The 15,222-nt window shown below is 41.4% G+C and overlaps 2 long non-coding RNA genes across 3 annotated transcripts in view; one reads left to right on the forward strand and one right to left on the reverse strand.

Moving 5' to 3' along the window:
• LOC122186214 overlaps positions 1-2,287 on the forward strand; it is a 2,643-nt gene extending 356 nt beyond the window's left edge. Inside the window, exons 2-3 of the long non-coding RNA XR_006181093.1 lie at positions 1,856-1,926; positions 2,174-2,287. This is a non-coding gene — a long non-coding RNA (uncharacterized LOC122186214). The remainder of the gene's footprint in view (positions 1-1,855; positions 1,927-2,173) is intronic.
• Positions 2,288-3,127: 840 nt separating this feature from the next.
• Positions 3,128-15,222, reverse strand: part of LOC122186213 — a 166,541-nt gene continuing 154,446 nt past the window's right edge. For both annotated transcript variants that reach the window (XR_006181091.1, XR_006181092.1), the window contains 3 exons: positions 12,802-13,121; positions 4,741-4,810; positions 3,128-3,762 (listed from right to left, as the gene is read on the reverse strand). This is a non-coding gene — a long non-coding RNA (uncharacterized LOC122186213). The remainder of the gene's footprint in view (positions 3,763-4,740; positions 4,811-12,801; positions 13,122-15,222) is intronic.

Below are 15,222 nucleotides of genomic sequence, written 5' to 3' on the forward strand. Positions count from 1 at the left end.
GTAATGATCAGGTCTTAATTTGAAAGAGGTAAATGATTTGTGACGGCTTAAAAATATTAAGTGTTAGGAGCTTGAGTAATGAAACTGTTCAGATAGTTCAGAGGAAGAGAAAAGAATTGCAGAGTAGTATAGCAAAAAAAAAAAAAAAAAATCTTGGTTAATGGAATTTCATCTGTACTTGGGGTAATGCTCAGCAACAGAGGCAAAAGAAATCATACCAACATTTGCAAATGGAGAGACGAAATGGAAAATAAAGCATTATGTCAAAGAGAGCAGTAACTCCAGAATGAGATTTCTGCATTTTTTATGACCTGAGAATACTGCCGATAGCAAAAATAACTGGTTTATTAAGCTCAGGCTATTGCCAGATGCAAAGAAGAGGCAACAGTTCACAAACTGGAAAGCCATTATCAAATATGTAATGGAACATCACTGAATATTTTAGGTTACAAGCATTCTTTTGGCTTGTTGAATGAGAGAAAAGTGGAGCTGAAGTCAAGCAAATCCAACTAATACTCCTTAGTGTTGGATACCTGGGCACTGAGCAGCTGAAATTAGAAGATGAGTGTGCAAGAGAAACACATGGGCTGAAGAACCAGGTGATATCAACACAGGCAATGATGCTTTTAGTGAAGACAAATGAATTCATGAAGCTGGTGACACTAAGTATACAAATGATTTATAGGAAAAACTCCTAAGCAGTGCAAACACGAAAAGAAGTCCAAAGGAGACAGTGCCCTAACAGACAGGTGCCCTTTGAGCTGCCTCACTGTGTGGTGGGAGCAGGGGGCTGGGTGAGCTGTTGTTGTGTGTTAATGTAGATGTGTGGACAGGAGTTTGTTACAGCCTGCAGCTGGCAGCACAGCTGGAGTTGGGAAGGTGGAGAGTTGGAGCAGATGGCCCTTCAGGATCTCTTCTGACTCTGAGAATTCTATAATAAATATTTTCTGATTAGAGTGAACCTCCACAAGGAGTGGCAAGTTACTTCTTTCTGAAATTTCTTTCTAGTCCAACCATTTCATTTAATTAAGTGGTAGGGCAGTTAGAAACCTTTTGACGCAACATTGTTTTGACGTTTTAAAATAATTGTTTGATTGTACGGCAGTGATGACTTTGTTGCAACAGCCTGCTTTGGAGGGATAGAAGCAGGTGGCTTACAACGGTACTGAATAAGAACTGCTGATTGATTTGCTATCCTCTAACAACATCAATGTTGAATGACAATGTACTGTACTGCTTGCTACAAAGTAAATTTTTATGACTCGCTTTCTTGCAAATTGGCCACTGACAGGGAAAGTAGAATACGTGGCTGTCTCAGGTCTCAAAGCAGTGAACAGATTGCACTGAGAAGACATGGGGGAAGCAATGCACAACACTTGCTGATATTTATAACTTCTGCCTCTGTCAAGGAACTCCAAATTGTAGTTCACGGTTCTGCTAGAACCAGACGTAGTCACGGCCCTGTTTTGGTTTTTTTTCTTTTTCATACTTGCTTTCTATACATATGGTAATAGTTTAGAAAAAATATTAAGTTCTATTTTAATGGAACTTGAGAGGGCAGTCATGGAGTTTTTAGCAGCCGTGAGCACACAGTGATGTGTTGGGTTCAATAATATTTCCTGCCCGATTTACTCTCTTGGTTTAAAAAAAAAAAAGAGTCTAGAAGGCTCAAAACACAGCTAGGAACTGGAGTGACATTATAATTCAAGGTGACTGGGTAGCACGCATAAATAAACAGGCAGTAAATATTTTGCCTCTTGTATTCTGGTAGCTTTTATTGGCTGCTCCGTTCAGACTGGAGGAGGGGATACAGACCATCAGCTCGTGCTCAATTCCAGTTCTGTTCTTCTAACAGCCTTACAGCAAGTCAGCAAGATGCACTGCCCTGAGTTACACACCCAAACCCTGTGCGGACATGGGATGCAAGTAGGTTTTTCACACCAATTTAATTCACATTTTGATTATTGTCCCTTTCTGGATGCTAAACCAGCCTGTGACCTGGCTTGCCACTCTTTGGCAGCGTGAAGCATGGTGTAATCCCAGTGCTGCCCTGTGGCCTGTCAAGTAGTGGTGACTCAGGGAGCCAGAGAATAGGGTCTGTGAGCACCTCTGTCTTTTTCCCCATGCTGCAGACGCGGCCCCAGAGGCTAACAGCTTGTTCTTCCTGCTGCAGGCATTGCCGAGGAGTAAGATGGCACAGACTAAATACTGATGAGAAGAGAAAAAAGTGCATTTGCAAAAGAAGAAAGATCTGTCTTTTCCTGAGACTTGCCTAGGATGAGGACCCAGGGCCTTTTGATCTTGCTGTATGGTTTCTTTGTCTTTTTCTGTACAGTGTTTTTATTTACAGCTTGCTTGGGAAGGCACTGTAACCTGGCTTCTTTTCACGCACCAAAGCGAGCACATACAAATCATTAGAGCATAATATACTTACTGATTAGGTAATAACATGGCAAGGCAAATAAAAGATTTTATGACAAATTTAAATAGCAGTGGAATAAAGTTCAGGGGACTGGGGATTAAGAAAAGGGATTTCATCTGTTTGAGGTAGATAGTGGCCATTAAACTGTCCCCTGGGAGATTTGCTCAGCCTTGAATAATAGGAGCGTGTTTGTGTGCGCATGAATTGCCATACCTTGTTTGTCTTAACCGTATGTGGTCTCAAGCAGTTGCTAAATTGTGCCTCCCTCCCGTGCCTGCCTCCCACCCCTTCATTCCACTGGTTTATTTGCTTTGTTTATGGGCTTATAAGTGGGAAATATAACTTAATTGACAGAGTATGCTATATTTAACATAGCAACATACTGAAACACAATCATACAGGGAAAAACAATGAGAACCAACTCATCAGTAATCGCTGTCAGCCACATCCATTCTTTTTCCCATTCTTTGTGTTTCCTACAGTGACTACGGTATATGGAGGTGAAGGGAAAACTGCTCCATAATAAACACTGTACAAATGCTTTATACGTAACACCATGTCTCCCCATTTCTGTAAATTAGAAGCATTAAGGTTCATACATCTGGTTGTGCTCATTAGAATGCTGCAGAAAAAAAACTCTGCTACTGGAACCACACTGATAATTCCCAATGCAATTAAAAAAAAAAAAAAAAAAAAAGTGTTGCTTCATTCCTTGAGTGCATCTTTTTTAAGCCATGCAATTTTTTGAAAGTGCACTGAGATTTATTTTGAAGCACATCTTGACTTTTAATAAATTTATTAAAGTGCTTTAAACCATGTCATAGCTAATTTTGCTCTCCCACAGATCCATCACTTTGTGTTACTTATAACTAACCTTTTTCCATATGAGAGAGGAAATAGATCAAATCTCACAATGGTATGTTTTCCTTTTAATTTTCCAAGTAGTCCATGTTTAAGAAAAAAAATAAAATAAAATACTCAGAAGCATCTCGTAGTATGTCAGCCCTGGAGGTGGAGTGCACAGAAATGTGTTACAGATAACAGTATGTATCAGTATGTAACAGATGTAACAGATACCTGTGTTGAAGAGCTTCAGGACTGAAACATCATTTCTGAGATCAAATATGGGGTTTGTTTGCATTATCAGCCTCTTGTATTACTCCTGTTGCCTGGGGGCTCCCCAGTGCTGTTTTTGTAACAAGAGAAATACCTGTAGTTCCAGCTGAAATTCTTGGGCCTTTAATGGCACTGCCACAAGCTAATGCTTGGCAGGCCTGGTATGATTATAACCATCATCCTGTTGTTAATCCTCTCTAGTGCCAAGGATTGTTAGGCAGGGGCTGCAAACAAGATGAAAAATGGAATGCTTGTATGTTATGGACTGAAGAACAGAAAGTCCAATTGCCTTAATTTTGAAGTGTTTGGTTTTTTTTTCCCCTTTATAGTAAATACTAGTTTATCGATACAAGTATTATTTAAAACAAACAAACAAACAAAAAAACCAACAAAAAAGCCCCCTTCTAACTAAGTAATTTTTTTTACTTAAACCTTGAGAAAAGTCGCTGCAAAACAGCAGTGTGAGTGGTTTGTTGCCTGTTGCTACAGTACTGAGCTGGACTTGCAGAATTGTGTAGAGGTTTCAGAAATAATCTCAGACAGTTTATTTCCCCCTATGTATATCTGCATCTCCAAGGCACGTCTATGCACTGTTGCATAGTTCAAAAAGGGGGAGAAATGCTTTATTTCATGGGAAGGAGTGAGGCGGTGATTGGGAGCTGTCATTTGGGGGCTGCCACCTTTTCCAGTTTGCCAAACAGCCACTGCGTTTCTCAGCTGCAGCTGCTGGAGGCACAGTTTGCAGCTGTCTCTGCACTATGATAGGCAGATGATGGGGATTTCAGGAATGTGCTGCTTCTGCGTAATGCTCTTCCTGATGGAAAGCCTCTGGAAGCTCTGTTCCAATGGACAGGAGCATGCACCTCACAAGGGAGGTTAAAATGGCAGAGAGATTGCCTCCAGGAGGCTGGTGCCCCGGTGCTGGGGCACTCTGGGAGGAGCTCTCCTGTAGCAGTGGGTTGTGACCCACAGCGAGGAAGCTGCTGCAGCAGGCACTGATCCTCTGGCAGCACTTCAGTGTCGTCTCATCGATAAGATGGCGGTTTGCACATGTCAGGCAGACAGCAGCTTAATGGAAGATATCTTATGACAGGAAGCTTTAAAAGTTTTTCCATTATCCTGGAGTTATACAATTATGATGTTCTGTGGCATGCAGCTGGCTACAGCTGTGATGGCTGTAATGCAATCTTTCTTCAACTTACCAATAAAATGTGGCAGAAACTGGTATTTCTGGGCCTCTGTGCACATCAGGGATCGCAAGTGCTTTCTGTCCTAAATGGGAAGGCAAAAAAATGTCTTTTGTGAACTATAGCACCACTTTTCACTGTTAGTTTTTAAATCTAATAACTGCAACTTAGGCTTGCTGATAGCAAAAAAAAAGAAGAAAAAAAAAAAAAAAAGGCCATGCTTTGTGCAACATGATTACTAATTTATTTAAAAACTAAAATCAAGGCTGTCTGTGGTTTGGGTCTGATTTCACATTTATTTTTCATAGTTTGTTTGCGTAGTAGCTCTGCAGTGAAACAGTGATTAGTTAAATCAGTTATACATAAATTCAAAGACTTGTTCTTCATTTTAGATGTTCAGACTTAATTGGATTTAAATCAGATTAAAAAGTGACTTCTGAGTGAAAAATACCCCCAAGCATGAAAAGATGGCTTTTTTTTTTTAACTTATCACTTAAATGGCAGTAGAGATTTCTATCTTTATAACATTTATTCCCTCTTAGAGCTTACAATTTTATTCAACATTCTGAGAAAATACTGTATATATTAAAATGTTAGCAGTGCTGATTAGCAGGAAGCCACCAACTTATCTCCCTCAGAATGAAACTGTTTCCTAGTCCAGAGTATTTTCTTCAGATTGTAATGAATTTTTAAACTTCAATGTTATGAAAGGAGGTCATCCTACACATCTATTAGAATATATTAATGGCTGTGAAATCGTATAACACAAGCTGTATTAAAACCATGAAAGAGAACTGCTCCTGTCACGAGATGCCCCAGCAGCCCCAGCAGATGAGCAGTCTCAGGGTTAAGATGAGAGTTTCTCCATTGCATTGTAAGAGACCATCAGGGGTTTGTTATGGGCTTGGGCCATGTATATTGACATGAATTACTGGATAATGAAATACAAGGTTAGAAAAGTTTGGATGAAGATGGCGTAGTTTTTAGTGCTGCAGAAGTGACCATAGTTTGGGATTTCCCAAAATGGCATCTATGAACCCCAGCAGAAGATCCTTGCAGAGAAGTAGGGTGTGATCTGTGCTGTTAGGGTACAGCAGTGTCGTGAGGTAGTGGCTCTATGCTGCCGGGCCTTTTGCCTAGCAGAAGTGACCCAGAGTGTTTGGATGTTTGGACAGAGAGGTGAACTGCAGGATGAGCAGTCTGTGGCTTCCCAGACTCCTTGTGATACAGAAGATGAAGAAGACTTAATGCAAAATCAGGTGCTTAAGTGTATGTGAGGCAAACGGGGTAGATTGTGGAAAACAGATTTTGGAGGAGCGAGCAGAGATTTGTATTCAGGCAGTTTCAAGTCTGGCTGATCAAAGACTGAGCAATTCGAGACATGTTCTCTAGTGGCTTGACAGAGTTGCTACCACAAAGATCAGAAAGGCAGAAGCAGTAATGACCTCTGACTCCAAGTGTCCATGTTCATCAATTATTTAAACAAGGAAGATTAATGTGAAAATAAATAATTGCATTTTGAATTGCTTCTTTACATCAGTAACAAAGTAGGTGTACCAGATACAAACCGATAAAGAGAAAAGATAAGAAACCATAATGCACAAAAAGAGAAGTAGTGTAAACTATAAAGCTCATTGCCACTTTACAGTGAGGGTTGTTGTCTGTGACCTAGAACAGAGAGCTGTAAGAGCAGAACATGAAATCTCTTGTTTGATGCTGGCACATTAAAAATTTGGGGCTGGATTCTACTATATTCCATAAACCTTCTTTGGTCCAAAATAATTTTCACGAAGTCAGAATGTTGTCTTTTAATAAGTATGTGTACCCAGAAGTATCATGAATACATGAAGACATGATATTTCAGCTTGATATCTTTTTGGTTTTAGACCATTTCTATCAACTACATTTCAGTCTGAAAGTAAGCCAAACTGCTGTCAATTGCTTTAATTGCATCACTAATTTAAATGTGCCGGGAGAAGGGCATGGTATGCGTTAGTGTTCCAGCTGAAATGCAGTAACCCAAATCTTTAGCTTCTTTTGCCCGTGGTACATTTACGATGCTTCTGTCCAGAAAAAAATAAATAAAACATTTTGGAAGCACAAAGCGTGTATCCAACTTGTGTGCACAGAAATCTGTGAGTAAATGAAATGGTGTCATTATTTATTTAGATAACATAATGTTGGTGTTACCTTTAAGATTTTTGAATGCTAAGTGTTGAGAAAACAGTGAATGGAAGTTAGAGGTGGCATTGACTTAAAGACATTGAGACCCTGCAGTATTTTTGGTAGGTACAAATGCTTTTTCAAATTCCATTACTTTTAACTTATTTGTGGATCTTTTCAAAGGCTTTTGTGTGCCAGATAGCTTCCAAAGGCATACTGTGCCCTACATCTGTGAATAGAAAGCTCTGAAGAACTGGCAAGCATTGCTATGACAAAATAACTTACATAATCAGTACATGTCTGGAGTTGTAATGTGTAGTCTGCTATTTTTCACTGAGTATATCATCCTAGCACCCAAAGCAGATGCCACACAAAAAGTTGTGGTTGTGAGGCACGTAGTTATTTATCTCACTTGGTCAAAATGTCTCAGTTACAAAGCTATCAGTAGGAGATATTAATAAATACATATGGTGTTTGGCTAGATGAGTACAAGATTATGCTAAGTAGAACACATTCCAGAAAAAAATGATTGTAACTAATTAGAGATCTCCAGTTAAGCTTAGAGTTGTAAGAAAGTAAAATCAAATTTAATTATGCAAGGTCTCAGTTGTGCCAAAGGTGCTATAAAAAATATCTTTATGGAAACAGTATAAGAAATGGACTGGTGCTATTATTAGCATGCTCAATTGTGCACTTACTTTATATTAGTTTCAAGTTTAATGAGTGTAGAGCAAATTACAAAGAATGCACAGCAGTCATTGGGGTATCCATACAGAATGCATCTGTCTTTGAACTGATTGATAACTCCAAAGTGAGCTTTGTCTAAATTCTTTACATTAAGTGTATGTACACACAGGTAAATGAAAGTGTCAATATCAGTATTCCCTTGCAAGCCTAAGCACTGAGTGCTGTTCCTCTGCTCCTGAGTGCTGGCAAAGAGCTGCTGGCAAGCACCAGCACATCCTCAGCTCAGCAGCGCTGTGGGTGTCCCAGTCTGGGACAGTGTGGTCTCCCATGAGGAAAGCAGGTCTTACATAATGCTACTTTCCAGCATAGTCATGGGGGAGAAGTGACTGTGAGAAATACCCTGGGATGCTGGAAAAGGGTTCGATGAAAAACTGTTGTTCTTGGAATTGACACAGAAGTCAGATATGGTTTCTGCTTAGGGCTGTGCTGCCCAAACTATTTTCCCATCCTCTCCAGACTGCTCAACCACAAATAATTCCCCGCAATGCCAGCCTCTGGGGGGATGCTAGCAATGTGGGTAAATGAAATCTTTAAGGCCATCAGTCTTCCCACTGATACTGTTGAGTCCTGTGAGTGAAAGCCTTTTCTTCACAGTTATAAGAGCTTTTCTTTCAAAGAGCCCTATGTGGTTCTCAGCCCCAGAGACGGCTATTTCCTGTCAGTAACAATCTCCCTGGGCAGTTTTGCCTTTCAGCCCTCCTGGCCGAGCACAGAGGGACCTTCTCTCTCCTTCTCCATTTGTGTTGGAGATCAGACAATCCCAAAACATCCATCCCAAAGCTCCACTCCTCTCCGCTGCTTGTACTAAGTGAGGAAAATAGAGTAGAGCACAGCACAGGCATTTCTCCCAGCTGATCCTCAAGCTGTGCTGGAAAAGGAGGGATGGGTCAGCTGGATCAAGGATTCATTCCTTGGTCTGAGGGTCACTGCCAGAAACCTAAAGAGGGATTCACTCCTTGGCACCTCAGAAATTTGTGATGGATGTACATCTACAGCTGCACCAAGAGCTCTAGGGCTCCCTTATTAGTTAATGAAGAGGATTGGATATTTTTAGGCATGACTCACCTGGCCTATTTTAGTGTGTGATGAATGGTACTATGTCCATTAAGTTTAAAGAGAGGTTAATCCAAGTAGCTCAGATGTGAACCTGTTAATTGATTTTTTTCAGATGAATTCTACCCCTGGCTGCCAAGGTCTTTAAAACATCAGCTGACTTCTGAGGCTAAAGCTGACACAAACAGAAGGAGAGGCAGTGCACAAAGTTGTTTGCTTTGCTATTTTCAGATAACAGCGGCTCTTCAGGTGTGATTTTTCGCTGCCAAACACTTGAGCTGGTTGTGGTCATTTTGTACTATCAAAGGTATTGCTTCTCCCAGTCTTAAGAGCATTGCAGTCTCTGTGTGTATGACCTCCATCAGTGAGAAAAAGAGGACTTGTAGTTGCTTTCTCTCTATAACATCTGCTCTCCTGCTGACAAATCCTTCCCTCTCCTGTTCTCTCCCTGCCCTCCTTTTCCTCATGGCCCTCTGCCTTGACCCCTCAGGATGTAGCTGAACCTGACAGTTTTCTTCAGCTCCTCAGAAGCTGCCCATCTTTCTTACTTTTTGCTGAATGGTAGCAAGAGTAACAGGAACCATAGGAAGTCACCAGTGGTCATTCACACACCAGGCCCACTCCAGGACCAGAAGTAGGCAGTGAAGTATGTCCTAAGGAATGAAGTCTGGAAATGATGAAACACTGGTGTGTCCTGTGTGTCACCATCTTGTCATAGATGGTGCCCTCTCTCTACTGACACAAACAGGGGCATCCTTCATCCCACCTTTTAAAGCTGATCTTAGACAGTAATGTTTTCCATGTGTCAGTTGGCATTCTCAGAGTGAAATGACCCTTGAGGTAGCTTCTTTAGGGACTGGGGAATGAAGTGTTACTGATAAATTCAGATCTTTATAGAAGAAGAATTTAAATTTTCATTTCCAAGCCTTGCTTGTAATCTGAATGTTGGTGCATCTCTTCCCTGTAACCTGGAGGATTTAGCTTTGTCTTTTCTCACGTCATATAGTTGCCAGTGGCTTAACACCCTACTTGTTATTTCTCTGATCTCATTTTTGGCCCGTACGTCCATACCAGCTAATGATTGTATAATATGAGCTCTGAGAGCTCTCATCCCTAACCTCATTTTTATTAAATTCAATTCCTGCTCTAAACTGCCATATCCATGTACTTACACATGATTTTCTGTTTGCTATCACCCCAGCTAACACAACGAATCCTACTTTGTTTGGCTGTCTGTTTTCAGTTTGTTATTCCAAGCTAGCTGAATAACTTGGCCTGGCAGGCTCTTTCAAGGCTGGGATCAGCCTTTTGATGAGTTGCAGAGTTCTTGAATAAAGGACAAGAATTAATCAGGATAGAAGGGATTTCTTTTCTACAGAATTGTAGGTGTCCAAGGACCTGTAGGATGCAGAAAATTCATCTTCTACAGCTGATACTTCGTAAGTAAGAGCACAGCAGTGATGCAGCTCCCAGCAGGCAGTCTCTCTTCCCCTTGGAACATTCTACAACAGGCAGTCTCTTGCTATCACCTGAGATTCCCTAGAACCTTCCTGTTCTAGTGCAAGATTAGATCTCTGGTGAGACCTCATTGTGGTCTTCCAGTACTTGAAGGGAGAGCTTATAAGCAGGAAGGTGAATGACTTTTCACATGGTCTAATAGTGATAGGACAAGGGAGAATGGCTTTCTACTAAAAGGGGAAATTTAGATGGTAGGAGGGAAATACTTTACTTAGAGGCTTTGGCATTGCTGCCCAGAGAACTGTGGATGTTCCATCCCTGAAGGTGCCCAAGGCCAGGCTGGATGAGGCCATGGGCAGCCTGAGCTGGTGGAGAACAATCAGCTCATGGCAGGGTGGTTCAAACTCAATGATCTTTAAGGTCCCCTCCAACCTAAGTCATACTATGATTCCATGATCCCATAAGACATCTGTTAGCTCTGCATACTGTATTCATGTCTCAGATCCCCATTTCCTAATAATCTTCCTTTTAAGAAGATGAGAAGAGCGCACATGGTAGGTTCTAGCTCTGTCAGTTACTGCAAATCTGAAATGACCAGATACTCGAAGACCTTCTGTAAGATAGCATGAAATATATAACATAAAAATCACTCAGTAATACATTGTCCTACAATTCTTTTTCCTTCTGCTTCTCTCATTGCTAGTGAAACAGCTGCTCTTTGGTTTCAGGCTTTAACCTATTTTTAGATTCCTTTTATGCTGTTGGCCCTCTGAAATGCATGAACGGCTGTTGAAAAAAAGCTACATCTGTGAGGCAAGAGGAGGGCCTCTAGGTGAAGTAATGTCTAGTAATAAGAGTCTGAATCTGACCTATTCATTTCCTCACTTACTTTTTTTTTGTGAAGTGACTCTGTTCCCTTGGACACAAGGTTTCACACCTTTTCTGCCTTTATTTTAGCATTACCGTGATACCAGTTGTAATTCTGTAATGGGATGGAAAGCACCACAATAATAGCAGGGTGGCAAAGTCTTTGGTTGCAGCAAATGAGGATGAGCCCAAATGCAGTAGCTGTGGACACAGAAATGAAGGAAAAGAGCTGCTTACTTTTGGAAGGCCTGAGGTAGGCAGCGATCTCCAGTGAGATGCCCTCACCTCCACTGCCAACCCTTAAATAAGGTCTGGGAAAGGCATGCCCCTGAGCTCCGCTGCGTTGGCCCTGCCTTCCCACCAGGCACTCAATCACTAGTTCAGGCTGTGAGTTAGCATTTCTGCTACACTCCACCCCTTCATAGCGTGAGTCAGTGACGCTTTGTACAGTTTTGCCTGTCTCGGTGTAGATTGAGAAAATATAAGACGATTGATGATTGGTTCTAGTTGAGATTCATGTTCCTTTGTGGGCCAGTACTCAGTGGTTCTCCTGAAGGCACATGGCTGCTTGGACAAGAGAAGGTTCAGCTTGCATTCCATCAGTCCCATATAGTTCACCACTTGGTGTCATGCTGATCTTATAGTGACACTGGAGCATCTTGATGTCATGTTGCTCCTCTCAGCGATCCTGTGGACTCAAAGAGTGTACTATAGATGTTTCAGAGGTACCAGAAGAGGTAGGTCTGCCTTTCATGGCAAGATACAGGCTGTGTTCCTGTCCTGGATCAACACTTCAGCTTGCACTAGGGCATGTCTTGGCTGACTGTACAGGGCTTTCTCTTGTAAATGATCAATTAATGAGTCTACTGCCCTTCCTCATGCCTCCAGCGAGTCGGATGTCAACATGAGATCATCACTATAGTGGTACAGTTTGATGTTACTAGGATTATTCCACTCTGCTAGGTCACACACAACTAAGTTATGACAGTAGGTTGGTGAATGCACGTATCCTTGAGGCAGGACCTGGAAGGTCCACTGCCTGCCTCCCCATGTAAATGCAAACTGGTCTTGCAATTCTTCATGGATGGGAATACTGAGGAATGCATTTGCCAAGTCTAGGACACAGTGGTAGGTTTCTATCTCCCTAATCAATGTGTCCATCAGGGAGGCCATATTGGGTACAGCAGCATGAATGGGCAGCATGACCTTATTTAATTCTCTGTAATCCACTGTCATTCTATATGTGCTGTCTGACTTCCCAGATGGCCATGTGAGAGAACTATATGGGCTGTGTACAGGTCAAAAAAGCTTTCAAAAACTCATTTTCATCTTTGAATTCTTCCTCTGAGGAATGATATGCGTTAATAGTGAGAAGCAGTAGCCATGCTATGGCACTACTCTTTCCTCAGTCGTCAAAAAGTTTTGTCCTAATTTATTCAAGTCAGCCATTTTTGAAGGGGATTTAATGAGACTGTTATCCCTTATAGGTCCCTATTTTTCAATAACCTGAGCAGTGCTTAGCCACAGGGAACCCAGGTGACCCGGGGTTTCCTACGAGAGTTCCATCTTTTGGTGTAGTTGGGCTCCTAGTGACCATCCAACACATTATTTTTTTTTTAAGTAATCCCTTGTAAATAAATATCTGTCTGGATTGTCTAGCATAACACTGTAATGGGATGGAAAGTACTGTGATAATAGCAGGGTGGCAAAGCCTTTGGCTGCAGCAAATGAGGATCAGCCCAGATGCATTTGCCATAGGTGCAGAAACGGAGGAAAAGAGCTGCTTACCTTTGGAGGGCCTCAGGTAGGCAGAGATCTCAAATGAAATACCTTCATTGCCTCTGCCAATGCTTAAATGATGGAAGGGGTGGATCCTGGCTTCATCCCTTCCTGTCATTCAGGTGCACTGCATATGACTCAGCTCCCCAGGGTTGGCCCTGCCCTCCCACCAGGTGCTCAATCACTGGTTCAGGCTGTATTTCTGCCACACCAACCAAGGTCCTCCATTAGTATGGCACTTGCTGATGGATTCCCCCGTTCATAGGGCCTGCAGAGCCAGTGTGGTCTCAGTGCATGGTGCTTCTTTCACTGTAGGAAACATGCTGGTCCTAAGAGGAAAAGGGGGTGGAAGAGCTTTTATTTCAAAGAAAGAACCTGACAGAAAGGAGGTGAGCATTAGGGGAAGCTGTGAATTAAATGGTGCCAGTAGAAAGCAGGATTTATTTATTGCATGAGCAATAAGAGCCCATTTTTTCAAGCTGTTAGATTCCAATTGGGGTGTCAGATGTAGCACTCATGCATTAAGATTTCACATAAAGTGATGTGAGTGGGCAAATAGACTATAATGATCTAAATAGTAAACTATCCCTATGATAGGGATTGCCGATAGATAACTAAATCCAGAATCATGGAATCACTGTAGGGAACTCCTTGGTGTACTGTGATCTGACCAATATGACCATAAATTGTTGTGTTTTTTACTGTGATATAAATCATTGCATAACTTCATTAGTTAGATACCACCTACAATTAATCAGTTCTGCATTAAACCACCTTAAGCAGCAGTTCCTTATGGGATTTTCAATTTGTAGGCCCAGCTGTGTCTCAGCTGCCACTAATGAACATGCTGTGGCTAATTGAAGTGGGAAGGATCACACCCAGCCTTATGGTTGCAGTGCTCAGCTGTCTCACTGTCAACAGTAGAGTAATCTCTTTAAAAACCCAAGCCAGACTCAGCATATTTGGCTGACTAAAAATACACATACATATTTCTTGTGTGTGTGTGTGTGTGTGTGTGTGTGTGTGTGTGTGTGTGTGTGTTCTGTCTCCTGAGCTTTAGGCTCCTGAAGAAAATTTCTGAACCGACAAAGCTCTTTAATCTTTCCAGACTGACCTTTTTTTCTCATTGCTGCAGTCTGGAAGAGAGAGGACTTTTTGTGTTTGCTCTGCATTCCTACACTGATGCAAATTTTTGCTAGAATCTGAGTCATCTCCAGAATATCAGCTAAATCCTGGGTGAAGACAAGAGATCTCCATAAAGCAGGGCTTGCTTTTTTTATTTTTTTTTATTTTTTTAAATAAATTCTAAGCTAAAGAGTGGATCTAGCAGTAAAGTACATCTCTGAGTGATGACAGAATCTACTACTGCACTTATGTATTGGCTTGGTTACAGATGGGGAAGTTTGCATACAGGACATTATGAGCAGGTTGTAAAATCTTTGATTTCCTGTTGGCTCTGCATAGGTTCCTATATTGGTTAAACTGATTAAGTTGAATTTTTCAGAATCCATGTATGCAGCACTACACAGATTGCAACTAACAACTGCCAAGATTTCTCCTGTCAATATAAAACAATGAAACCTGAGCATGTGAGTGTATATACCTGTCATGCTTACTTGCATAGCAGAATATGCAGTCTAGACAGCCATAATTTATTGACTAAAGCAAAGTCTTGCACTTGGGTTACAGCAATTCCCACTATCAGTACAAGTTAGGGAATGAAAGGTTGTAGCTTGGCCTTGCCAAAGGACCTGGGGGTATTGGTAGATGGCATCTGGCCATGAACCAGCAATGTGCCCTTGCAACCCAGAAAGCCAACTGTATCCTGAGCTGCATCAAACAAAGCCCATCTGGAGACTTCACCAACCTTCCAGAAAGGGTAAGCCTCTTGTCCCTGTATACTCTTCTGAACTAAATCTTGACGAACACCTTTACGCACACGTTTATATCATGGTAGAAGGCAATATTATTGCCTTCACTTACTTCACGCTGTTCTTCTTTTCCTGCTCTCGGCATTTTAAAAAAACTGTTGGCCATTAGCTTTCATCCCACAATGAAGCTGAGATTGCTGAGCAGCATTGAAACAGTGTTGGCTTCGTGGAATGTAATAAAGCTGGTCGATGGGAGCAGCTGTGGAGCTGGTGATTGTCTAATTATTTTCTTTATAAAATAAGTAACAGTGGAATAAAATAAATTTGTGATTTTACAGTCTTGTGTTTGACACTATCTCCAGCATGAAGTAAGTCTACTTTCTATTACTGCATACCAGTGGGTACAGAGTGGTGTTGGTTTTCTCTGTTATCCTGAGACCCAGTACAACTGTCTAAGCATTTTAAGTAAGTAGTCAGCGTGTAAGAAAGGGGAATTCAATCCATAAAGCAAAAGTGAGATGGTCACATGAACAGGCAAAAATAAAAAAAGAAAGAAAAA

The sequence above is a fragment of the Lagopus leucura genome, unplaced genomic scaffold, assembly GCF_019238085.1.
Source record: "Lagopus leucura isolate 7727_CA_CO unplaced genomic scaffold, USGS_WTPT01 Super-Scaffold_100035, whole genome shotgun sequence".
Taxonomy (NCBI): domain Eukaryota; kingdom Metazoa; phylum Chordata; class Aves; order Galliformes; family Phasianidae; genus Lagopus; species Lagopus leucura.